General features: G+C 41.6%; 1 protein-coding gene across 6 annotated transcripts in view; it reads right to left on the reverse strand.

The window, feature by feature from the left end:
• The window catches only part of C9H8orf48 (chromosome 9 C8orf48 homolog), an 86,505-nt gene that overhangs the window by 18,659 nt on the left and 43,269 nt on the right, over positions 1-24,577 (reverse strand). For 2 of the 6 annotated variants that reach the window (XR_014885003.1, XR_014884998.1), the window contains one exon: positions 1,945-2,188. The exons of the other annotated variants lie outside the window; for them this stretch is intronic. The gene's annotated coding sequence lies outside the window, so the exon portion shown is untranslated. The remainder of the gene's footprint in view (positions 1-1,944; positions 2,189-24,577) is intronic. 6 annotated transcript variants of the gene reach the window in all.

Consider the following 24,577-nt stretch of genomic DNA (forward strand, 5'->3'; position numbering starts at 1 on the left):
AATCGGCACTAATTAGTATCGCAATGTGTCTGAGGCTGGATTTAGCATCATTCAGCAACCACAGGCAGTGAAGGAATGAAGAAAAATGGAGCCAATTTGTGGCTCAGTATTTATTAGCATTTAGATAATATGCCCCATCCATCATAGAAAAGGCATGTTTCAGAAGTACCAATGCTTGTGCGTTCCGAGTGCCCAGAACCCTTGTAAATCGCATTCCTCTGATCCTGCTGAGAATAAAACACATTCATCCAGAAGCACTGCTGGAGGAGGACATTTTTTCCTTGTGATGGAAATAAAGACTGATGATACAAAGGAGTCATAAATGCAAGAGGCTGCAGATTAAGATAGAAGCAATCCACTCCTTCCCAGTGACGCGCATGTGTGATTTACAAACTGCCAAACACAGCCAAGGGATTAAAATGGAATAAAATCCCAGTCGACATTGACAGAGGGGATCAAAAAGCATCCAAAATCTGCAGCCAAGTTTGCTGCTCTGCAACACAGCTGTTATTTTACGTAAGAGGAAGGGAGATCTGAGATTATGGAAAGGGGCAGGAGAGGTTTTATGGAAAAGAAACTGTTAAAAATGACAGCAAAAAAAGTTTGATTCCTTCGTTTATCTTGTAGGTGAGTAATTGCAGCACCAGATTCACAAAGAGCTGAACAAGATACCCGTTTCCAGATGTTGCAACCAGCCACCCTGCAAATCTCAAGCATCCTGGATGAGCACTATGTGTTCACTACTGTCCTTTCTAAGCACAGTTTAATTTCTACAGGGCCATCACTTCGTAAGAGACAGATTCTTCCATCATTTATTGCTCAGTGTAGAGGAGATAGAGACACAGGTTCACAGCCTTATTGCAGTCTTGGAAAACATGTTGTATTTCTCCATTTTTCAAGTTTATTCTCCTGGCATTCCAAGACCAGACTCCCAGAAATCTCATCAATGTGTGACTCAGTGAAAGCATATGACTGGACTCAAAGAAATAGAAAATTAAGCCTACACATAAACACACTGCTAAAGCAAGGCTTATAAAAACTAGAACACCAAATGAGTCTTTTTCTGCAGACTTCTGCTCTGCTAAAGTTTTAATGATATCTGACTTTTCATCCCACTTCAGCATGGGAGACTTATCAAAAATCTTGGAGAGATTCTAGGAAGAGTAACTTCTTGCCTTTATTTAAGAAGGTAAATTGTTGTTTCCTGAGTAGTTGTCAGTTTGAAAACAGCCAGGCTGTTCAGTATGTTAGCAGCTACTAACTAAAAAAACCCAACAAAACAAAGCAACACATTTCATAATGAACATCCATCTGTAAGGAATGTAAGTCAGTAATGCAAGGGTGACACTGGACTTACTGTTCCTAGCATAACAGCTCAGGTTTTTGTTTATTTATTTGCATAATCTTTGGCAGCACAGGCAAGTCAAAGGATCCATTTCTGAGTAAAATGGCGGTTCCTGGGCTGTTACCAGTGGATACAAATCCACAGTAATGCTGACAGGGGAATTAACTCATAAAACACGTTTGACAAACAGATGAGTTTCAAACTCTCCAGTGGCTCAGGACTATAATGAGCAAGGAGTTTAGTAAATAAGAACATTTTAATTCAGGAACGTGCAATTGGTATCAGTGCCACTCATCCACATATCCTGAAAACACTGATATGCTGAATGAGCAGTTGCGTTTCTTGAGATTTCTGTGCCAGCAAATACTGGAGATAAAGTAAGCTTAAAATAACAGTAAATTGCAGTTGCATACAACTTTTGTAGAAAATTCAGTATCTTCTCATTTTCTCCCCACCATGTGCATGCACACTCATAAGGTAATATAATTTAAAGCCACAGTGTACCATTTATTTCATTTATATGTACGTCTACCCCATAGTCACCTTGCCATCATTCCCAGGGTCCCAGCAGAAACAGCTCTGCTGAGATCAAAACTCACTTTGCAGATGAATTTCCTTCTCAGCAGGCAGTACAGACCAGTGCCAAACCTCCAGCCCATTGCCCTGCTCCCAGCTCTCTGCAGGCTCAGGCTGCTTCTCCTGCTTGGGCTCAGATCCATGGCAGCCACGTACATGCTGGTCTTTCCTGGAGCAGCAGCACATCACCATCCAGACCCCAGCCTGCATCCTCTGCTTTCCATTCACTTCATAGAGAGCAGACACCTGCAGCCTACATGTAGCAGCCTGAAAGAGGCAATTAAACGAGAAATATATATTAAAAATGAAGCTGTGTGTGAGGACAGAGCAATGCATCAGCACTCTTTGACAAGAGGCCAAGGCCCTGGACTTAAAATACCCTTAAAGCCGTGCCACATGACCACCTGCACTTTCTGAAACATCAGCATTTTGACATCAGCACAACCTGACAGCATCAGCTCCTCCCAATACAGATGGCTGCTGCAAGGAATCAAGATTGCTACCTGTCAACCACCAGTGCTAGTGGCCTGGTGTGGACTGGTAAACTTGGCCTGTTTTCCTAAACGTGTAATAATAATGTACCACTTGTACCCGTGCAGGAGTGTTTTCTGTCACTGTCCAACTCTCCAACTTCTCTACCGGCCTGTTCTAGCCTGCAGGATTACCCAAAAAGCCCAGCCAGACATGTGGCTGAACTGCTGTGCCCATCTCGAACACTGGCAAAGTGCCATTTGACACTTGAGAGCCTGGCACCTTGCAACTCCTACAATAAAGTATATGAGTATAAAAGTCAGAACAAAAATTGAGCCTTACTGTAACAGGCTTTCCCCAGGGAGACACAAATTCTCAACTGCTCCCCAGCTGACTGTAACAAAACCTTGCGGAAAGGGAACAGGGAGGAGAAGGCTGCCTGATTCTTTCAGTACCGTTCCCAGAGACAGCTTCAGTCACACAAACAGTATGAGGTGTACTCAAAGAAATACAATAAATTAAACACACATAGCTTTAGACAGCGCTCGGAAACAGAGAACACTATGCAGGTAATAATGCAGCTGCTCATAAAGTTAGCATATCACCCTCTTCTTCAGTCTTTGCCATCCCGTGATACAGCACAGCCCAGGATTAAAATTAAACAGGAGATGACATTTCAGGCACTGTAATGGAACCTTACCTCTTTACTGCCACCAAAACAACAGCTGCATTTCTTTAAAAACCAGAAAACCTCCACTAAGCCTAAGCAGCAGGCAAAACAGCTGAACCAAACAAATGACTAGCAGCTCGCCCATTGCCAGCGACAGACAGTACTGGAGGGGGCTTGTGGGAATGAGTGTGCTTTTCCATCCTAAATTCTCTTGAAAGCTCAATGAATTGGTAATGTCAGTGGCATCTTTGTTCATGGCCATGGTACAGAGAGGTAAAGGTACGTCCATGGCTGGTCCTGCTGAGCACACCAGGAGGAGCCATCACCACTGCTACCTTCGCTTCCATCCAACGCCTCATCTTCTTTCTGCCTCCCCCTTTGCTATCGCTCTCTCTGAATATATTTTTGCATTGTTGCTACTTCTGGCTCAGTGTCTGCCTTCTGCTAACTTTTCTGCTTTGCTGATTACAGATCGTTGGATTCACACCTGTGGCTCCACAGTCTCTCTGCCTGCCCTACACAAGCAGCCACCCACACAGCCACAAGTGAGTGACATCTCAGAGTGACAAGTCCTACAAGATCGGCACAACATTCTGGGTATCTCTGCCCAGAAAGCCTGAATTGTGCAAGACAGGACATGAAAGAGAGCTGAGTGATTTGCTTGATGTTGTAGCATATCAACCTGACTGGATGCAAATCTAAAGCATTTTGCATTTTGTTTGAAAATCCTAAAACCTGTCATAGCCCCCATGCTTGCTTACCCATGGCCTGAGCTCTGTGACACCACTGTAGGGCAGATGAGGTCGTGCTCACCAGAGTGCTCAGCCTGCATCCACACAGACAGGAAGGCCCTGCTGACCCAAGCTCACATCCAAAATACACGAGGGCTGCTCCAAAATCAATGCCTCCTATTTTATGATGTTGGCCCACGATGTTAGAGGTGGATGTTCCTGGTATGGTAGCAGAGGTTAAACCTTCCTGACAATATTTTGATACATTTTGCTGCCATGCAACAGATAGCAGCAGAGGGGCAGTCTGGCAAAATGGTGTCTGACATGGAAGTATGTTTGAAGCAAAGGTGTGTCATTTAATTCCTCAATGTGAAACAAATGGTACCCATTGACATTCATTGACGTGTGCTGAATGTTTATGCATACCAACAGTGGATGTGAGCACAGTGAGGTGGTGGGTGGTGAAACACTGTGAAACAGTGGCTCTTGTTCATTACTTGTGAAATGCACAGCTAATGCTGGTGACTATGTGTTTTGTAACTGAGAATTTGCTCTATCAAATAGTTATTGTACCCTTTGTATCTGTTGTGGTTTCCATGGCAACAAATAGGAGACATTACTTTTGGACAACCTACATAACACAGATTGACTTGTTGTTCCTGATATGAATCTAAGCGAACACACAAAAAGCTTCTTCTTTGTTATGAATAAGCACAAGGGTGTGTCTTCCTGCACAAAAAGACCACGATGCTAGTGATGAAAGACACTGCATGAATTTACTGCAGAACTACAGCAATCTCATATGATGGATCATTTTTCCAAAATTTACCTAGCATGCATTAAAGAAATCTGACAGACATCTCATTTAAGCTACTGGCTGGTACTGCCCATACACCTGCAGCACTGCTGAGCCAAGATCACATTCATAACATGCTTCCCAGCTCTATTTCTATTCAACAGGAGCTGCAGATTATTATTTCAAGGAAGGTTCATGGTTCTTCTCAAATTACTGTATTTTTACTGGCACATAAGCAAAAGCACAAAGCAGAATTGAGAATGTGTAAAGCAAATAGCAGGAAAGGCCCCACTGGGGAATGCAGGAGCCATTCAAGGTCTTCTCAAGATTAATAGTATTTTTATGGAGATTTAGTTGCCTGCCTTTCTGCTCATGCTTTCAAGTGGGAAGCTGCAGCAACTTAACCTAAAATCAAATGAAGCTACTTATATGCATAAAGTTAACCAACCACTTAATTAGCTTCCTAGTCAGTCTTTTTTCCTAAAATAAAAGAGAGGGAGGCATTCATGTTCATTTGTCTCACAATTTAAATCCTTTTTTAAAGGAAAGATTGATATTTTGCTTTCTATTCAAGGGGAAGAGATCTGGTGTATGCAAGCTTGCTGTCCTCTAAAAGAAATTTAGTACTCATCAAAATCCTCCTGTATTTTAGTATGCCTCTCTGAGCATCTCATTTCTTAGCTAACAGTGCCATGTACCATGGTTAGACAGAACAAACACGTTCTTGTGCTGCAGTCTGTTCTTGCCACTGACAAAGAGACAACATGAGTAATAAGAAGTGAGATGTTAAGAAGAAAATGGAGGCAGACAGCCTCTCTGCAGAGCATTGCTGAAGTAGAAATCAGTTATTTCATATACTTTGTTAAGAGGCGGCATCCCTACCACTTTACACACCTCTTCCCTTCTTCAGCTACCTTAACCCTTGTAATAAACTTCAAAGCTAATAGTGAGCAATCTTTCTCCTTTCCCAAGCACAGCATCCCAAGGTTGTCAGCCAGGGCACTGATATATGCTTGCACTCCTCAAACCTGTAAAATTTCTCAGGCTGGCTTCGCTCTGTGCAGACATTTCAATCACTGGTATCTGCTTCCTTATATTTGGATAAGATGTCAAGATATAGTTACGTTATCACTCTTTTCAGAGGTAGAAGAAGCAAAGTTTTGTAGAACCTCTGTGACTGTTCATCTTTCATTATGTGTTTGAGCACAAAGCATCTCCTCTGCTTCTGCCCAAAACATCCACAGTCATAGTAGGGAATTGCAGGAAAATCAGGTCTTTTTTCACTGACTGACACTAGGACTAAAGCAGTATGAACAAGCTTTCTTTCTTCCTGAGCAAGTACCAGCAATTCATCACATTTTGGAAGTTGCAGCCTGCATGAATTCCAAATTTCATGTTTTTCTCTGTCTTCTGATTAAACTCTATATTTTAATTACTACATTTCTCCACAAGTATCTGGAAACCTCTCTCAGGTCTGAGACAATGCCCTAACGTGGTCAGGGAAATACTAAGATTTTTTAAAAAGGAGCCTGGTGCAGCCCAGGAGATTGGAAGTCTTACTTTATGCTCTACAGATAGAGGAATAAGCTATCACAGAGGCTCTTGCATACACATTTCCAACCTTCCTTTTGTATTTTTATCTTCCTTCCTCATCCAAATACATCCAAGTATCTCTCCTGGGTCATTAAAACATCCAGACACATGGACAGAAGGAAAGAAGTGAGAGCTATCTCATCTTGTAAGCAGTGATGGGTAACCGAGACTCATAAGCCCAGATACTATTGCTGAAACCTCTTATACACTTCAGAATTAATACTAAAGGTCCTGGATTAGTTTGAAGAGAAGCAGACTTAGGTGGAAAAGAACAAAAAGAATAAAAGCAAGCAGAGACTTAGGGCAAACCCACTTTTTGCCTCACCTACAAAGCCTAATCCTTCTGCAGAGCTTAGTGGAACTTCTCCTTTACAGGGTAGCAAGAAGAGAATTTAGCACTAAGTAAGCTGAAATCTGGGTTATGGGCATAGTTACACAGTTCAATGAGGCTAACGTGATGTAGTAACACCACGTAAGGTAATTAGGATTAAATGGTAGCAGCATTCTCACTGCATTGTGACTGCAGCCAAGCAGCACTCCATCCATGTTAAGCTACAGCAGACTGCAATGGAGCAGCAATTGCATCTTACACTGATGGCTACCTGAAAGAAGAAACCTTCAATTGCAAATAAATTAAAAAGTTACCTTTCCTCTTTCTATTATGTTAGAGCACTACGTAAGTTCTGCAAGAATTATACATGGGAAAAGTTTAACACGTCTTTTCTGCCATGACTTTTGCTAGCTAAAGATAACAGGCAGAGGTGCCACAGCCTTCTGTCCCCACATTTCTGTGTGGCAGCAGACACAGACAGGCAGAGGGCTGATGCAGACATCTGTGTCACATTTCTGATAAGATCTGACAACGTTAACGAGATTCGGGAATGACTAGTCATGGTGAAAGATCAGAAATGGCTCCGCTTCACCCCTGAATCCTGGCAGGAGAAGATGTGTGAGTGACATATCAGAATGGGAGGAGAAAAGATAAAAAAACAGGGCAAGAGAAAAAGCTAATTACAGTCTGCAGCCAATTTAGAACATGTCTCTTGAACTCACTATCAGCACCGTGATCTGATTTTTCATCCACCACATAGTGCCTGATAAACACTGACACTCTGTTATTAACATATTGCCATCTAGTATCTATTAATGCACATTAGAGCCATTTATGTGGTGGTATTTTCCCCTCTATCTACATCTGTTTTTATTTATTGATTTATTTATTTATTTATTTGCTCCTGTGGTCAGATGAGAATCAAACAGCAAGAGTTTCTCGCTAACTCCTTTTAACATCTTTGATAAGGTTATCTGGGATCCTAATGGTACATCCTAAACTTAGATTCAAAAGCAGACAATCACTAATGGCCTCCTGCGAGCAGCGGAGATTCTGCTCTTTCCAAAGGCTTTAAAGTTCCCTGCCGTGGAGTGAGCAGTTTGGTCTTCTGATACAGAAAAGCTGTCAATCATCTCAGTCAGTGCCCTCACTAAGCAAGGCACTTCATAAGCCACATGACCCAGCCAGACGAGACATGGAGCAGGGAAAGGCAACAAGTGGCTTAGATCTCTATGGCATTATTAGGCACAGGGATGGGAGCCGACAGGCCCAGACATGGGCTGTTTTTCTCCCTACTCTTCACCTTTGCCTGAAAGGGAATATATCAACAAAGGGAAAGTTTAGTAAGAGTTTAATCAAAGCTTCAGGCAAAAGGGCTGGAAGTCTGTTGTGTCTGCTAAAAGACTGACAAAACTTTAAGGTCTGTTGTCTGGCAGTGCTAGCACTACATTCTGGACTCATTATCAGGCTAAAACAGAGGGCCCCATTCTACAAAATGCAGGGCTGGGAAAGAGAAGAGAATCGGTCCCAGGGACTCTTCTGTAAATTAGATGCCCTTGTTTGCTGTTGACTTTTTTAGTCCACACACATGGCCTTTCCTCATTTGTGTGCTTGTTGCTCTATCTGCGTTTGGCAAAGACACAGTCTGTTTCTTTTCTTTCTCCGCAAAAATGATCATCAAATGAAAGACAAGGTTCCTTCAGGCAGGATGTCTGTAAGGATCAAAGGAGACAGTTGATTTTCTCAAGTTGGTGTTGGAAGCAGAGAAAAAGAAGACAATCCTTGGAAGAAACATTGCTTTGACTTCTGCACCTACCCCTCAGCTGGGAGCCATGCTGTCCAACAACAGCAAGAGGGCTGAGATCAGGAGGGAGGAAGGCTGCCAGCTCTGTGAAGGATGATGTCTGGCTCCGTGTCTGCCCTCCGCTCCAGCTCAAGTGACACAAAAAGCAGGACAGGGTATCAGCTGTTTAGAGGACTCATTGTCTACTTAGAAGCACAAGGAAGTATGTGACCAGTCTCAGACCAGTATGTAGTGAACAAAACTCCCAGTCTCACCTCAAACCATGGGTCTCAGTATTTGTGGCTGTCCTGTTCACATGCTCATCTGAGCAGTATGCACAGCGGATATGGAGGCATTTCTGATAAGGAAGCTTATTACACAAGGCATATTTTCTTCCCCCATGACTTCATTAGTTCCAATGGAGAGAGAGGAGCAAAAGAGGAAAGTGGAAAATAAAGAGGCAGGTAGGTTGAGACATGCTCAATTGTAAGCAAAAAAAACTGTGAGGAAATAAAAGTTATAACCAAATAAAACTGTCTTTCAGGATTTGATGAATTCCTGTCTGTGAATCTGACTGAATCTATCAAATGGATCAAATTTCATCTTGGTATATAAATTTCCAAAGTTTGTAGGAGCTACTTCAGCTTACACCATTGGTAAATGTGCTCATTATGTCTGAAAGACTGGAAATGCCCAAGCACAGAATTGCACAGCAACTTTCCTTACTATGAGCAAAGCTGGTTACTTGAGATCAATGTTTCTGAGGCTACTAGTATCACAAAATCTCACAAACAAATTACAGAAAGTCATACATTCTCTGCCAGACTTGTGGAAAGCTGTAGGATAGGGTTTTTTGTGTCGGGTGTGTTCTCTGGTATTCCCTGCAGCCTTGTACTATAAAAACAGATCACCATAAAACAGAAAAATTAATGGAAAGCAATTGCTACATTCAGTTCATGTTCCCTGTTAAAAAGTAAGCTAATGATAGAAAAAGCTGGCAATGATATCTAACCTCAAGACAAAAGTCCTCTGGAAAAAGATCTGATCAGGTAATTAAAGGGTATATAATAATATAAATGGGCAAAAGGGCTAATTAACATTTGTAGAACCAACCTCCATTTTGTGTTTTCTGATTGCCAAGTTCTTCATTTTCCAGCCTTTTTAATACAAGTTTAATGTGACTTTTTGTGTACAAAAAAGAGCTTTCTTATTAGCTGTGCTTTGTCTAGTCTCTTACTTGCATGCCTGCCTGGATTGAGTCACAGTACAATGAGTCTCTTGCCTACTGAAGTCATGTAATTATCTCAGGATCTTAAATTAAAAATAAGGCTCTTGTAAACCTCTCTGCTCTGAAGAAAAATGTAAGTAGGCAAATCCAGAATAACCGCTGTATTTGTGCCTGTGGAGAGACCAAAACAACAGTTTTGAAAGGTATCAAATGTCTTGTGTATCCTAATAGAAAACTAATTATTCTGGCAACTCATTCAACACCATCCCATTAGGGAACTCTGCCATCCCAGTGGATATTTATGGGAGTAAGTACTTGGAGAAATCTTGCTGATGAACATGTTATTACTTCTGCTGCTTCTGAAGATAAATCTCCTTGATCTTCCTGATGAATAAATGAACCGAGTGCTCAGAAGCACTTTGGGCCTTGCATGCTTTTCTGAGTCAGGATTTCCATGTGCCATCTGTTAATTTATGCTCCAGCTCCTTTGTCCTTGCCTTATGTTTTGTGGCTATTAAGGGACTGAGAAACTGCTTGAACTCCTGCTAAATGCAGGTTCAAACAGTGTGCCAGTTTGTAGAAGAGGGCATAACTATTTGCAGTCTTCTTTGGTAGCTCCTACCTCCCGCATCGTTCTCTGGAGTGTCTGAGCACTCAGCAGCACCAAGAGCAAAGAACTGCAAAGAGACAGGCTGCAGATGAGAAATTTCCAGTTATTTTTAAGCCATCTCACATACAGGCAGTTCATGTTTATGGAGTGTGGCACAGGAGTTATCTTAAAAACAAAGTGCATCTTCAGCTGTGCATATCCTGGACAAATCTGAAGTGAACCATACCCTCTAACCTCCTTCCTTCCACAGCCATTTCTGTGGCAATCAGAGAAAGCATTGCCTACAGGAACAGTTCATATGAAATTTGTAAATCTCCCCTTGGGGAGGAAACATCCATTTCCCCTTCTACCTGTCATTCCTCTTCCTTTATTGAATCAATAAGGCATGAAATTTGGCAGCTTATAAGAAAAAAATGAGCTGTTCATGTCAAAGAGAGCCTGGATGGCTAAAAAACCCCGCACTGTTAGAATCTAGATCCAGTTAATAGGAATTAAAATAAATAGAAACAGAATCTAAATGTAAATGAACATTACATCACCACTAGCATTTAAGCTCATTTTCAAATACAGAATTAGAAACAAATTTAACTTGCAGAAACGTGCTGTGTGTTCACACACATTGCACTGCTCTGAGGACACAGGCCTGAGTATTTTGTCTGTAGCTTCTGTCTCCAAATAAAATACAAATGGAAATTCATACTGGACAAGAAGGAAGAGGGATTCTGCAAAAGGGGCAGATCCCTACTTTCTGGTCAAAGGAGAATAACAAGCTCTTGCTTCTCTGCCCTTACTTGTAAGCTGTTGCAATATGACAGCCAGTGTGTCTGAGTCAGCTTTGCCCCTTTGGGATGTAGTCTGAATCTCCTGAGTGCCTGTTTCTGTGCTTCCAGCCATCAGTACAAGTTCTCCATCTGCTCAGATGAGGGATGCCTGTTATTGCCATGCATTTATACCACGAAGCCCCTTCTCTCCAATGATCTGTCAAGTGTAATTTCCCTGAAATAGTTAGCAGGAGGGCAGCGCTGTTTCTATGGGACAATCCTTGTCTAATCAAAGGCAGCCAGTGGGTTAGCTGCTGAATGAACACTTTCCAGCTGGGTGGTGAGGTTCTCCTCCGTTTGATGAGGCAGCTGAATGTCACCCCACCGTGTCCTGCCTTCAGGAATGACAGCTGATTCCTTGCTTGGCTTGCCTCTCTACAGCCTGAAAGTTCTCATCTCTTACCTCCAGAGATCATTGTTCAAATACCCGTGTTTTCCTCTTTACATAAGGAAAGAAATTGCTGGTAGTTGCTCTAAGCTAATATTATCAGTAGGTCACTGCAGTGTCTTCAAGCTGTAAGGGCATTTTTCAAAGATACTCATCCAGTTCTGTGCTCTGACTGCAAACCTGATAAATGTAATTTTTCTTTACTCAAAGGTGAGCCATTCTGCTCAACTAGAAGCATGAGGTCTGTCAGTTAGATAAGATGCAGTGATTATATCTGAATCTGGTTCTTTTGAGCATGACTGTGTCTCACACTGCCTATTAAAGAGCAAAGTTTAACATTACTCTCACTCCCACTAATCCTTTTGTGTAATGTCACATTACGTATTTGCTTCTACAGCTATTTTTGTAGTTCGAGGTCTTAACTTGCATCTTCCAGCTTCCATTTCCTTTGAAACTGCATCATATTCAGCAGTACAGATTTATTCTTCTTTATTAGCACACAAATACACAGAATTAATTTTTTTATCCCACTGAAATTACAACACCTATGTATTTCTTTTCTTGGCGACACACCTTTGCTCAGAGGTTTTTCAAGTTTGGGAAGACATGGCATAATAAGGAGGAAAGAATTTCTCCCTCCACTTGCTGCCACTGTAATGAGGCTGCAGACAGACCCCATACAGATCCTAGGGCTCTGAAATCCCTTACTAGCCTTTATTCTGTCTGGATGGTTTTATTAGGATGTTAGCAACGTGTCACACTATAATCAGCAGGAAGGTCTTGTTTATTGCTAGCTTGTATGAGGAACATACAGTCCTAATGAAGTGAGATCTAATGACTGGGTTATTAATGAAAAACCACTATGAAGAGTTATATATGTTGCATAAGGCATGGAAAACCATGCATGGGAAATAAAGACCTCGTTGGCTGCACTGCTATTTGTGTAGCATCAAAATATTTTGTTGAAATACATGATTAATTTTAATCAGTTTCATATTCTTAACAATTATCTTTGAAATTCTACAGCTCACTGTGATGACTGAACAATACCTACTTATGAGTTGTTGATTTCCACTGACAGAGACTTGTTCCTAGCACTCCACAGCTGGCAATGCCAGTCTTCAAATTCACTCTTGAAGAGTAGGAAATGTATTCAATTTTCAGGTTCAACTCAAAGGGCAGATACATATCAAGACATTTCCTCCATTTACTGTTCTAAACAGGTATATTTTCACTGGAGAACAAATCTGCTTTGTGTCTGCTAGCTTCAGTTCAATTTGCTCAACATCAAGCAGATTAAATGTGAAAGTATACAATTTAATTCTAGCAAAGGAAAAGGCTAGGATCTTAATTATTTCATGAGAAAGAAGATTACAAAAAGAGAAACAAAAACAAAAATGCAATTTTAGTATCAAATTTCTTTCCCAGCTGACATCTCAAATCCTTCAGGCATGCACTAACCATATGAACTCCAGGCACAATTTGCAAACTGCAAATACAACTTGGGTACTCTTAAGAGAAAGACCTTAACTTCTGTAAAACTGGACTCCTCCACAAAAAAATTTTTCTCTGCTCAATTTTTCTTCTTTCTTTTGCTCAAAGTAGCATTCCCAAACATTTACATTCTTAACCTGACACATCTTTCCATTTTCTGGAGCAGAACGGCTCCTCTCTTTCAGGACATTTGGAGTGAAACTTCTCCGAGTTACCATTCAATGGCACTCTTCTCATTTAAGCTCATCTATTCTGCCTTTGGCACACCACAACATTTTGAAGGCTGTCATGATATAAATCATAACAAGCACAACTCTGATAACATTATTCAACAATTCCACTAATCTCATATGACAGTTTTGGCAAAAATCATATCACAGCAAGATTTAGGTTTCTCAGGAAGACCGTAAGATAAAATATTAGTGAGATGGATGACAGAGGAGGTTTCTAGAGATGCTTTGTCCAACACTTTTCTTTGTTCTCGGTCACTTTCAGAAGTTCATGACATCATATTAATATTTCATAGTCTTGGATCCCATGGGTCAAAACTCTCTGTTTATGAAAGGCTTCTGCTTGGAAAATATGTCAGCTTCGCCTTGGGGAAAGCCAGTGTCTAACTGAAAAAAGAGCTATAGGAAAGGATTCAGTAGATGTGCTCACAGCTCGTCTCCAGCATTTTGTCCAGATGCTTGTCTCAAGCACTCTGTCTCCAGCAGTGGAGATTGCTTCAGAAGTACAGATGCTTGGGAATTCAGTAGTTTCGGAATAATCAGCACATGAAGATGGATAATGTCTAAGTCTTAACAAGGAACAATCACCACATGTCTCCCCATGGAGAAGGCTGTTCTGCAGGGATACTGGGTGCTTTCTGCTGTGATCACCATCATCTTTCACCACATATTTTGATTTTGCTGCCTGACTTAAGAGCCATCTCTTTTCTCTCCACAGAATAACGCTCAGGCCTGAATCTTTAGCACTTACAGACACTGTGTACCACAGGGAGGAGCACTACATGGCACAAAATTCAGATCAGCCCTTGTGGATACTGAGAGTTACAGCAAGACTGCAGATCTGCAGCAGACACGGTTAAAGAGGCTGGACTGGACTTTTGGGCTACTTACAGCTATGTAGCCTAACAGGGAGGCATGGACTCATTGGTGACACATCATGGGATTAATCAATTATTTTTACAAAAGGAATCAATAACATTCATTTCCATATGGACTTTTTTTTCTTACTTTGATTTCCTAATGTCACTATCCTGGATCACTTTGAGCTGGAAAGACAACTTTGCAGATCTGGAAATATCCACAGAAACACTTGTGACAACAACTAAGGGAATCACAATCTGTTTAAAGTTCCTTCTGCAAGTTAAGGTATAATTTAATTTGTAACATAGTTGTACTAATCTGAAACTACTGAACCAATAAAGCTTTTCAAGAAAAACTACTTATTCTCAAATCCTTACTGGGGAAAGAGGAATCACAGAATCATAGAATGGTTTGCATTGGAAGGAACCTTTAAGATGATCTAGTTCCAAAACCCCTGCTATAGGCAGGGACACCTCCCTCTAGGCCATGTTGCTCAAAGCTCCATCCAGCCTGGCCTTGAATGCTTCCAGGGAGGGGGGCATCCACAGCCTCCCTGGGCAACCTGTTCCAGTGTCTCCTCACCCTCATAGAAAAGAATTTCTTCCTGATATCTAGTCTAAATCTACCCTCTTCCATTTAAAACCATTTCCCTCATCCTGAATAAATTATCTAGTTTCAGATGAAACTGATGAAGAAAGGCAAATTCATGCAGAGCAATGTTAAAAAAAATAATAATGAGAAAGTCAATAAATGTTTCTTCTCTTTTTATGGAGAGAATTTGGAACTACATTTAGATTTGTAACCAGAAAATGGCATTCAGTATTCTGAAAAAGAACTGTGTCCACAAAGACTTAGCTTCAGTGTAATGTAACACAGGGTCAGTGTTGTTATCAGCTATCTCTAATTTCTACCCCTCTGAATAGATCTTTTCTGTCCAAGAATTCCATTAGAAGATCAGTCAAATGCTGCTTTCAGGCTGAATTCATTATCTTGTTGCAAAGGATCTGAGACTTCAAAACTAAAGATATTTTTCCTTTCTTATATGCCCACCCACACACACAAATGCGTAAGCTCCGAGGTTGTGGGAAGCTTTTATCATTGCTGGGTTTCTCACTTGATTTGAGATCATCCAGTCTTTGCTTCCATTTGTTTCCCTATGACATGTCATTTCACTGTGGAAATGTGTCATCGGTGCAAAAGAAACTATACAAGGCACAAAATGGAAGAGAGTGAATATGGAAAAAGGTAGAACCTCATTATGGTAAATAGCAACATCTGCATTCAGGCTTAAGTGAATAGTGACAAGAAGCAATTTAAATCTCAGCTGTTGAGCCTACATAACACATATTTAGCACACGATGGGCAGGGACCACTGCTGATGCTGCTGCCAGCAAAGCCAACATCACCACAAACAGGACTGCATGAGGGAGAGTGCACACTTCTGCAGACACTCTGGCAGATAGCATAAAGGAAGGCCCAGCAATGTGGAAAGCAGAAGCAGGCCTCCCAAGTGCTGTGTGTCTGTTGGCTCTTTATGAGGAATAACCTGTTCTGGGAAATGAGTGAAAGTTGAGATGACGGATTTTGTAGGAGCAGCACCTGGCAACCTGTGAAGTGCTTTGGCTTTGGAAACCAGGTTTCTATGAGCACAGATGATGATCTGCCAGACAGTTACCCTTGGCAAGGTGCTGGATGTGCCAGCTCTGAGGAGTTCTAGGTAGAGACGGGAACAGCTATGTAGCCTCTTACTAAACACTGTGCCCCTTGTTTTGTCCTACTGTGTTCAGTAATGAGTTGAAGTTCAGTAAACAAAAAGACTGCAGAGGCAGCTAAAGAATATTGGAGGTGATTGTCCCTTATATAACTCAGACATTCTGATTATTTTGCCGGGAATAGGACTGATAGGGTTTGAAATAAAATTCTTAGATGAGGGAAGATGGGAGAGGGGCCTTAGTCACTTATTTGCCAGCAGCAAAACAATAAAAGAAAAGGATGTTAGACATTTGACTGAAGGAAGGATGGCACACAAATGTAATCCTGCCCAGTAGGGTATACATAAATCCTTTAAAAGACAGGAAAAAAAACTTTAAATATTTCACAACATATGCATTCACTCTGATTATCTGTAAAGCATCATAGATGTGCTTGGCACTTTACTGACAGAAACATTGGCAGGTCTCTGCCTCAGGGCATCTATAATTAAAGCACAGCAAGGGAAGATGATGGAAAAGAGTGTATGGGAGGACAGGGATGCAACGGTGAAAGAGCATGAAGAGCTTTACATACATTTCTCCAGATTTGTTGTTATTCTTTCTATTTAAATGTGATATATTTAAAATCTAGAACTGAGAAATGACAGAACTTCCAATACTTGCTCCACAAACTTTCTTCTACCCCAAACCAGAACAGAAAACTGAAGTTTTGAAATTTCTCATGAAACAAATGCATTCAAAATGGTGATCAAGAGATGGTATCACAGAACTGCATTACTTCGCTAGGTGGAAGTATTTTCAGCATTTTGAAAAGTGTTACGTTCAGACACGAGAAATGAAAAAACAAGTCTTCAGCTTTGCCAGTGAGAAATACCGATGCCCACAGCACAAAGTTCTTGAATGTCGGAATGTTTGTTTGCTACAAAATTTTGTAAGAGCAGATGCTCCTGTGAAGTGGTTTGGTGTAGCTCAGTGAACACTCTCTTCAGGAAAATAGCCTTAGCAGAAATCTTTCAACCGAATCCAACACAAAGACCATATTTTCAAAGAAGGCAGAACCAGGGAGAACATACTGGGCATAGAATAGTATTTTTCAATAGAGGAAAAATGAAGGAAGAAAGATGACTCCAGAACAGCTATCCCTTCAAAGAGGCTAAGAGCACCAGGAAAACTCTGCTTTTTTTTTAATATTTGAAGTAATTTCACAACTGAAGGAACTTTCTTAGTGAAGCTGGCATGAGGGTTAGGAGACTATGAAGGCAGTTGTTCAAGTCCTAAAGAGCAGCACTGAGGCACTGAGCCCCCAGAAGCCCCTCTGTCCATGAGCTGTGAGAGGTGGCACGTTGATATTGCTGTGGTACTGGAGGGAGGCTAGACACCAAGCAGGGCAGCTAGCATTTCATGGGCCCCTTTAAAACAAATCCCTTTCTTTGGTTACAAAAGAGAATAACTGAGATGAACTCATAAGTCCTATGGGAACCAAAGAGAGATCAGCTACTGACTTCCAAGAGGACATCACTGGCCTGGAGACATTAACAACTTCTGATCCACAGCCCCATGCAAGAAATCTAAGCAGGCAACCAATTTCCAAACCTTTTCAAGTCTGTTAACACAGTTCTGAAGCACAGAGCTCTCCCTCAGATCCATAATTGTGATTAGAAAGTCTCTATCTGTGTCTTGCACATTAATGAGTCACTGTATTTTCCTTCTGCCTAAGAAACAATGGAGGAATGAGAAAGGCAAAACATCTAGATTCTGAGGAGAAAATAACCTGAGTTAAGCCTTTACTTGATTTGCACTCACTAGAATAAGCCCTTGGGTGGCCTAATGTCACTAATAGGGAGGAGGAAAACACATTGAGTAGATTAGTACATGTACTGTGCTACAGATACACCTTTGTGAAGGCAAGCACATCAGGCTAGGAGCAAAGCAACAGAAAGCAGTCACAAGCCATGACATTCACCCTGTGCTGTAATCAGCCAGAGTGCCCCTTTCTCCACCTTATAAACACTAATGGAGTATCCGGAAACCTGGAAAATGACAATGAATTACTCTCAGCAGGGTAAACCGCTTGTCTGTGGAGAAAAAATTGTGTTCCATGCCATTCATAATGCAAACAACATCAAGGCAAAGGTTAGCAGGTGGCTGCTTCCCTTGGAGCTGTAATTAATATCATCTGAGCAATGCAAAGAGACCCAGAGAATGCCAGGTGTCTCCTCTCTGCAACCATCTGTGGAAAAAAAGGATGTTGATCCTGATAACAGAAGTCTTTCCTGCAAAGCAGGAGGTTAGGAGGATGGGGAAAATAGATTATTTGAAGGAGCATCTGTTAATAGTGTGATCCTATAGCATGTCTGTGAGTGTAAAAGATGTCAGCAACAGTGACCAACAAATTTGACCTTGACAAATTTGATCCTTTCAACATCTGCTACCATTTAACATTCTTTCTGTGGATGGCAGATAATTGCTGCTTGTAAGGCTGAGGGGATGCAGTAAATGGTTTTCATGCTACCAAAGAAATCTAATGAGCAGATATGAGTTTGGGGTATACCACAGTTCTGCACCATTTCCAGTAGGATTCCTCATCCATCCAAGAACTGATACATAAGAAACCACCTATTCCCTTGGATACTTCCATTAATTTACCCTGCTTTTCCTAAAACACACCAGAGCACTTTCATATCTAGTCCATTAAGGATCATATCTCATGGAAACAGCCCAGCCTCTGCTGTAACCATTGCTAACATGAAGATGACTGCAAACCACCTACCTGAAGGCTTAGGTGGCATCTACTTTTAAAAGAGGCTACATAACAAAGGAGACAGGAGATCTTTTCAGGTTGCTTATTGTATTTGCCTGCCTTGGGTGTGCTTTCTGCCCTTCTCTGGTAACTGTACAGAGAAAAGGTCTGGTACTACAGGACAGCTAAGGATCTGCATCAAGTCAGTGCAACAGTGGGGCTGCCTAAGGCCTCCCTGCTCCACCAGGAAGCCTACTTTAATGCACTGACCACTAAATTGCTTTGCACAGAGATTGGAAGAACCAGAGAATGGTATGTTACTGTTTCTGATAAAAGGGAACAGATAAAAAATGAAAATGTTCTGCTCATCTGACGTTACCAGGCCGAGTTCCTGCTTTGCACTGCCTGAGAAAACAAAGTCTGAAGAAAGTCACATCTTGATACCATGCTGGTTTTCCCCTACCAGAAAGTGCTTGTAGGTGAACCAAAAGGCTTTTAACTTACCTCTCAGTGTGTCTGCATTGTTTGTGTCTTGCTGCTGCTGACATCTAAAACTGTTCAGGGAGTGATTCTCCTTCCTCTGAAACCGCTGCTTTCAGTTGCACTGATTTGCTCTGTGGCTATAAAGATGTAAACCTGCTAATGGCCGGTTTGCAACGAGACACGGTGGAATACTTTTCCAAGGAACTTTGGAACGTTTCACAAGCTCAAACTTCTACCTCCTCTTCCTCTGAGCAATAACCTGCTACTGTTTGACATTTCTGTCTCATTCCCTCCCACAAAGGCAGTGGAGAGTATTAGGGGCTTACACTGCTTACAGAACATAAGGCCCACAATATGGACTCCACAGTGTTCTGCCTGGAACCAGTACTATTCTCACTTCACCCAATTCCAGGGATTGCAGCAGATCTGTAGCTAGAGGTGTCAAAGGCCATGTTCCTACTGACTACAGAAAGGTGTTTTTCATATGGAATCAGACTTAAGGGCTCTGAAGAGCAAAAATATTGCTGTTGTGAACATCAGCATTCAGAATTTCTACTAATTACAGCAATCTGTGCTCAGCAACTCCAAGATTAATTAGCAACAGCAGAAACAAGACTTAATAAATGAGAATATTATGCTCAATTGTCTTAGGGATGGAAGACACCAGTTCTGCAAACTCCAAGACTATACCTTGAATGTAAGTAACCTATTCCTCCCCATTCCCCTTCTGAGTTATGAGTCACAGAATGTTGGCCTCAACTCCAAATCAATAGTTTTTTCTTCTATTTCTCTGTGGCCCAGTAAAGTTCAGATGTTGGACAATAATCCCAAACTGATAGGATTGTTATTTTCCTCTGTTTAAAGAAGAATAAAATAATTTTAAACAAGTCTGATTTCCCTTTTCCCGGGAAGAGCTGGTATTTAGCAGACCCTATAATGGGAAACATTAAGTTAATATAAAATTTAACATCATGCAGCTTCCCTGTATGCATCTCCTTTCTTCGGTGCTATTTTAATAGGATCAGAGCAGAAAATATAAATATTGTTTTAACTACTGTTTCTGTACTTTCCTGCAACCTCCTATAGATTTTCCAGAGCTCAAGCTGTGTATTAACAGGCCTGACAGGTTTGTTCTGGGTGTGATCCTAAAAATCCACAGAGCTCAGAAAATTAATCCCAGTGAGTAATGAAAATATTTTTCAAGAAATCAGTGAATAAAGGGCAAAGTGTCCCCCTTTCTAGATGGAACTGCTTGATTTATGGATCTGCAGGCTGCCATCATTCACTCACAGCTTCCTGTTAGAGTTCCAGTTATACTGGTTCAGACTTATTCTTTCCACATGCTCCTGGCATCCTTTAGGTGCTGTAAGGAAGCTGAGGATACACCTTTCCTCACAGATACTATCACAAAGCCAGCAACTGCCCTTCTGACCAACTACTGCTACAACACAACACTAACTTTGACTCCTTATCCAAAACCATTATGTTCCACAATGGATAAGCTGATGCAAGCAGTGCACGGCTCAAGCAACAAAACCCTCAGCCAGCTGTTGAAGCAGGCTGAATCCCATTCAGATCTCTGTGTGAGGGGTCAAACCCAGCCTTGCTTAGCGCTCGTGCTAAATAAGCCGTATCTAAAAGATATAACTGTTTATAACAGAGGTGCCTGATTATGGAACCAGAGGCTCTGTAGTCCAGATTCCTAACGTGCCTGCCTTGGTACTTGTTAAAATTGTTAATTATAACTTTATGCAACAACAAATTATGTAGAACAGCTGTGCTGGCAGAACCGTAATTTGTGTCAACACCCTGTGGTCCCATTAGAAAAAGTGATCTAGGAATGCATATGCTGAAAAAAGATACTCATTTCCTACTGGCACATTTCACTGAAGGTGTCATTAACACGGCCAGTGATTGGTTAGAACAGGAGCAGCAACACTTCTAAGCCTTTCGTTCCCGTTACCAGGATTCTTCAATCATATCTCAATAATGTCAATTTGCTGGCACCATTAGCACTGCTGGAAATGGCCCCTCTGAACTCTTCAGGCACCTTGTTTTTAGCTGTGTTCTCCAAGGGTGCAGCACTGAGAGGAAAACACATATTACTGCTGATCAGATAATGAGACACTCCTGGATTATGACTGCCATTCTGTTCTTCAGCAGGTGCCGTTTCACCACGTGCTTCTTTCTGTAGCCAGCTATTGGGAAGCAGAGAGGTCACTATTGCCAGCAAGACACTAGTTATTTCAGCTCCAGCACAAACCCATGCATGCTGCACACTCAGGCCTGTAACACTGTCCTCAGTGCAGTTCACACTGTCTCCTTTCCAGAATCTGCTCCAAATGCCCAAAATGCCACATATCCACAAGTGGGTTATAAAACACCTTCCGTGTTTGCCCCAGAGCAACTCCCTCTCTGCACTACAAATCCCAAAGCAACACAGTTATTACCACAGGAAGCCAGTGACAAGCGGATGTTGCAAGTTTACTCATATGTCGGGGTGCCATATGCTGTATGGTAATATTTTGTGCTTTTAGAAAAAGCGTTGGTTTTCTTCTGTTTTTAATGTGTGTGAGAAATATCTACCATGAAGTAATGTCACTCCATTGAGTTAGAAGTAAGGCGTCCCAAGTACCCCTGGAGAATGATCTGTTTGGTCATGATGGGGTATTGCATCACTGCACAACAAAAACTGAGTGAGCAAGCGAGTGAGAGAACTCCCTGACACAGATTTCAGGAAGTAGCTTGCTGAAAAGGTGAGTGGAGGATGGTGGCAGCTGGCAGATACAAGGCTACTATGAACTCCGTGTTCAGCTGTCACTCACCCATTCGCTCACTCCTGGGAACTTGAGTAAGAAATTCCTGTCTCTTGGAGATAGCATCCCTCTGTGTAATGGGCATCTGCAGTGGGAACTGTTCTGCTTCGCTGTTCCTGTAAAAGTAGAGGATTTGTGTCCTCTGCCAACAGCTCCAAACCTACCCAGCACCCGGAGGGATTCCTCCTCGTAGTCACAAACCTGATGCCAACCAAAGGGCATGTCAGAATTCAGCAAAAGGACACAGAGCAGTTCACAAGAATGTCATCTAACAATTTTTTGCCAGACCTATTTCCAAATGTTTGATTTTATCTTTTTTTTTTTTAAATAAATCTAGTACTAATGAAAGAACTGTACACCAGTCTGACTCAAACATTTGCCATTATTTACCATAGATTCATAGCCTACACGGTTGAGTAACTAAAGCTCTTTTCTTTGTCTTGCTTATCTTCATAGCATAGCTAAGGAATTGATCATTCCTAAAATAAAAGGCAGAAGCTCAGTTTTCGCTCTTACTTAGCCACAGTCTTCTTTCTTATCATCAGAAATGTCAGTTCATTTTCAGTGATGAATGAAGACTGCATGTGTTTTTAAAGAGAGCTCTTTGAAATGTTTCAAATTTATTTCTTAAATACCTACTATGAAGCCCTGAATCTGAAAGACTTTAGTCTCTACAATCTAGATCTGGATTGCTTGATAAAAAGGGAGACCTCAATCTATTTTCTCATCTTTTAAATATGTTTTGCACAAAGAAGTATGCAGGCACTCTCATGTATGTGGAATTCGCATGAAAGTATCACACATTTTTACAGCACATAAAACAGTTAAGTTTCAGTTAACAGAAATCCGTAGGGAATCTTTTAATGTAGTGTAAGAAGAGCCCTTGCTCTTAATTATACATTCTCTCTGCAGTAGTGATTCACTGACATACAGAGATCTCAGATCCTTTTCGTATTTTCTAATTTTCATCTAATAAGCAGGATGGTATTTCTCACCACTAAGACAGCTCTTGCTGCTAAAGCCAGTGCAAGTCAAGGGGTGAACTGGCACGTTTGGGATGCTGTTGCAGTGTTACCAGATCTTGTGGTTCTGAACCAAAATGCTATACCCTATAATATTCCAATTTCCCAGCTCCTCAAATTAGAAAGAAAATGTCAAAAGCAGTCCCCAAACCACAAACTGCAAATGAAGTAAATGCTTGGAAACTGCCAAAAGAATACAGGCTTGTTTCTGAAAATCTAATAAATTTTATGTTGGCCTCAAGGTTTGTGAAAGGCTGGCACTGGCATGCTGCTATGGTGATATAAGGAGGTGAAGTAAGGCTGCAGAGGCTTAGTGCTATTTTCTCTTTTTGAAGGGTACGACAGGTGGCTGATGTCATTTCTGCGTTATGCAAAGTGCAGGGAAAACACACCAGAGAGCTTAATACTGAATCTCCTGGCCTAGAGCAGGAGAACAAGACAGCACCAACATGGGAACACTAGAGGGAGCAAAGACAAGAAAGCAGATGAAGAGGAATAAAGGCAGGAAGGGAAAAGCCACGCCAGTTTCTGAGATAGCTCTGAGCAGGAGGGAAGGAAAGGAAGGTTTTGTGTCTCATGCCTTGAGCATTGTATCAAGTCCACCGAGTATGCAAAAAGAGGCTTCCTTTCTAAGCATGTATGACAGAAGGGAACCATCTGGATTCTCATTTTGCATCTACTGTTAAGGATTCAAGTTGTGCAGGTCAAACAGCCCTCATTCAAGCAGGTAACACACTTTTGGCAGTGGCTTTGCCTGAGTTCACCTGAAGTTCTTCAGGACAGGACAGACCAATTTCATTCCCCTGGTGCTGCATCTTGAGGGCAAGAAGTAATTAAATAAAGCAAAATGCATTTAGTCATCTCTCAGGGGGCTATGCAGACACGCCTGGTGCACAGAAAGCAGATCATCCCACCCGCTGCTTCTTTCATCCTTAGTCTGGAGCTTCCTAAAACCACAAATGCTAGTTTCATGCTTTCTCACTAGTTTTTCCAGTCAGAATACAAACAGTAGTACATCCCAACCTGCTGCTCTTCAAGTCATCAGCATACGACACAGCTGCTCTTCCCACAATCTAATTCTCTCTCTTTAAAAGTTATTAGAAGTTATTAGCACTTCAGGACTCATTTTACAGCTCCATGCTTTGATCCTCAGCTTACTCAAGTTAGTTCCCACTGAGCTGCTTCATAACATGCTTAATAGCTAATTTGTTTGGACATCATTAAAAGTATTAAGGCTCCAGGCAGCGAGGACATGCCAATTACTGAGTCAAGTGATTTAATTCCAAGGAGGCCAGTAGGAAGCAGCAATTTAAACTGCTTAAAGGCTTGTACCTCTTGCTGCTCAGAAAGCCTGATGATTTCAGTTCAGAGAGGTGTACTTCTGGATCATGTGCTGTGGGTGCTCTGCAGAAGCTGAGACATGGGCTGTGCATGTGAAATACCAGCTTAAGCGGCTCCGTCGTGATGAAGCCTGACTTAGCTCTAAGGAAACTTTACACCACTACAAAAGAAGGCAGTCTTCTGATGAGTGGCATTCTGGTGGGATTTTTTTAAACCATTGGTATTTGTTTGCTGGAGCTCTCCTTGCAAAGTCCTGAATCTGAATCTCAACACACTACAGCTTCATGTAAAAATTCTTAGTGCCACTTATTATTTCAAAAATATTCTGTAAAATAGGTATCCAAACTTGTCTACTCTAGGTATGTTATCGTAGAATCACAGAATGGCTTGGGTTGGAAAGGATTTTAAGCCCAATCAGTTCCAGCCCCTGTATGGGGGGCACAGATATTCCCCATCAGATCAGGCTGCCCAGGGCACCATCCAGCCCAGCATGGAGCACCTCCAGGGATGGGGCACCCACAGCTCTCTGGCTTTT

This window comes from Meleagris gallopavo, chromosome 9 (assembly GCF_905368555.1).
Source record: "Meleagris gallopavo chromosome 9, MGAL_WU_HG_1.1, whole genome shotgun sequence".
NCBI lineage: Eukaryota > Metazoa > Chordata > Aves > Galliformes > Phasianidae > Meleagris > Meleagris gallopavo.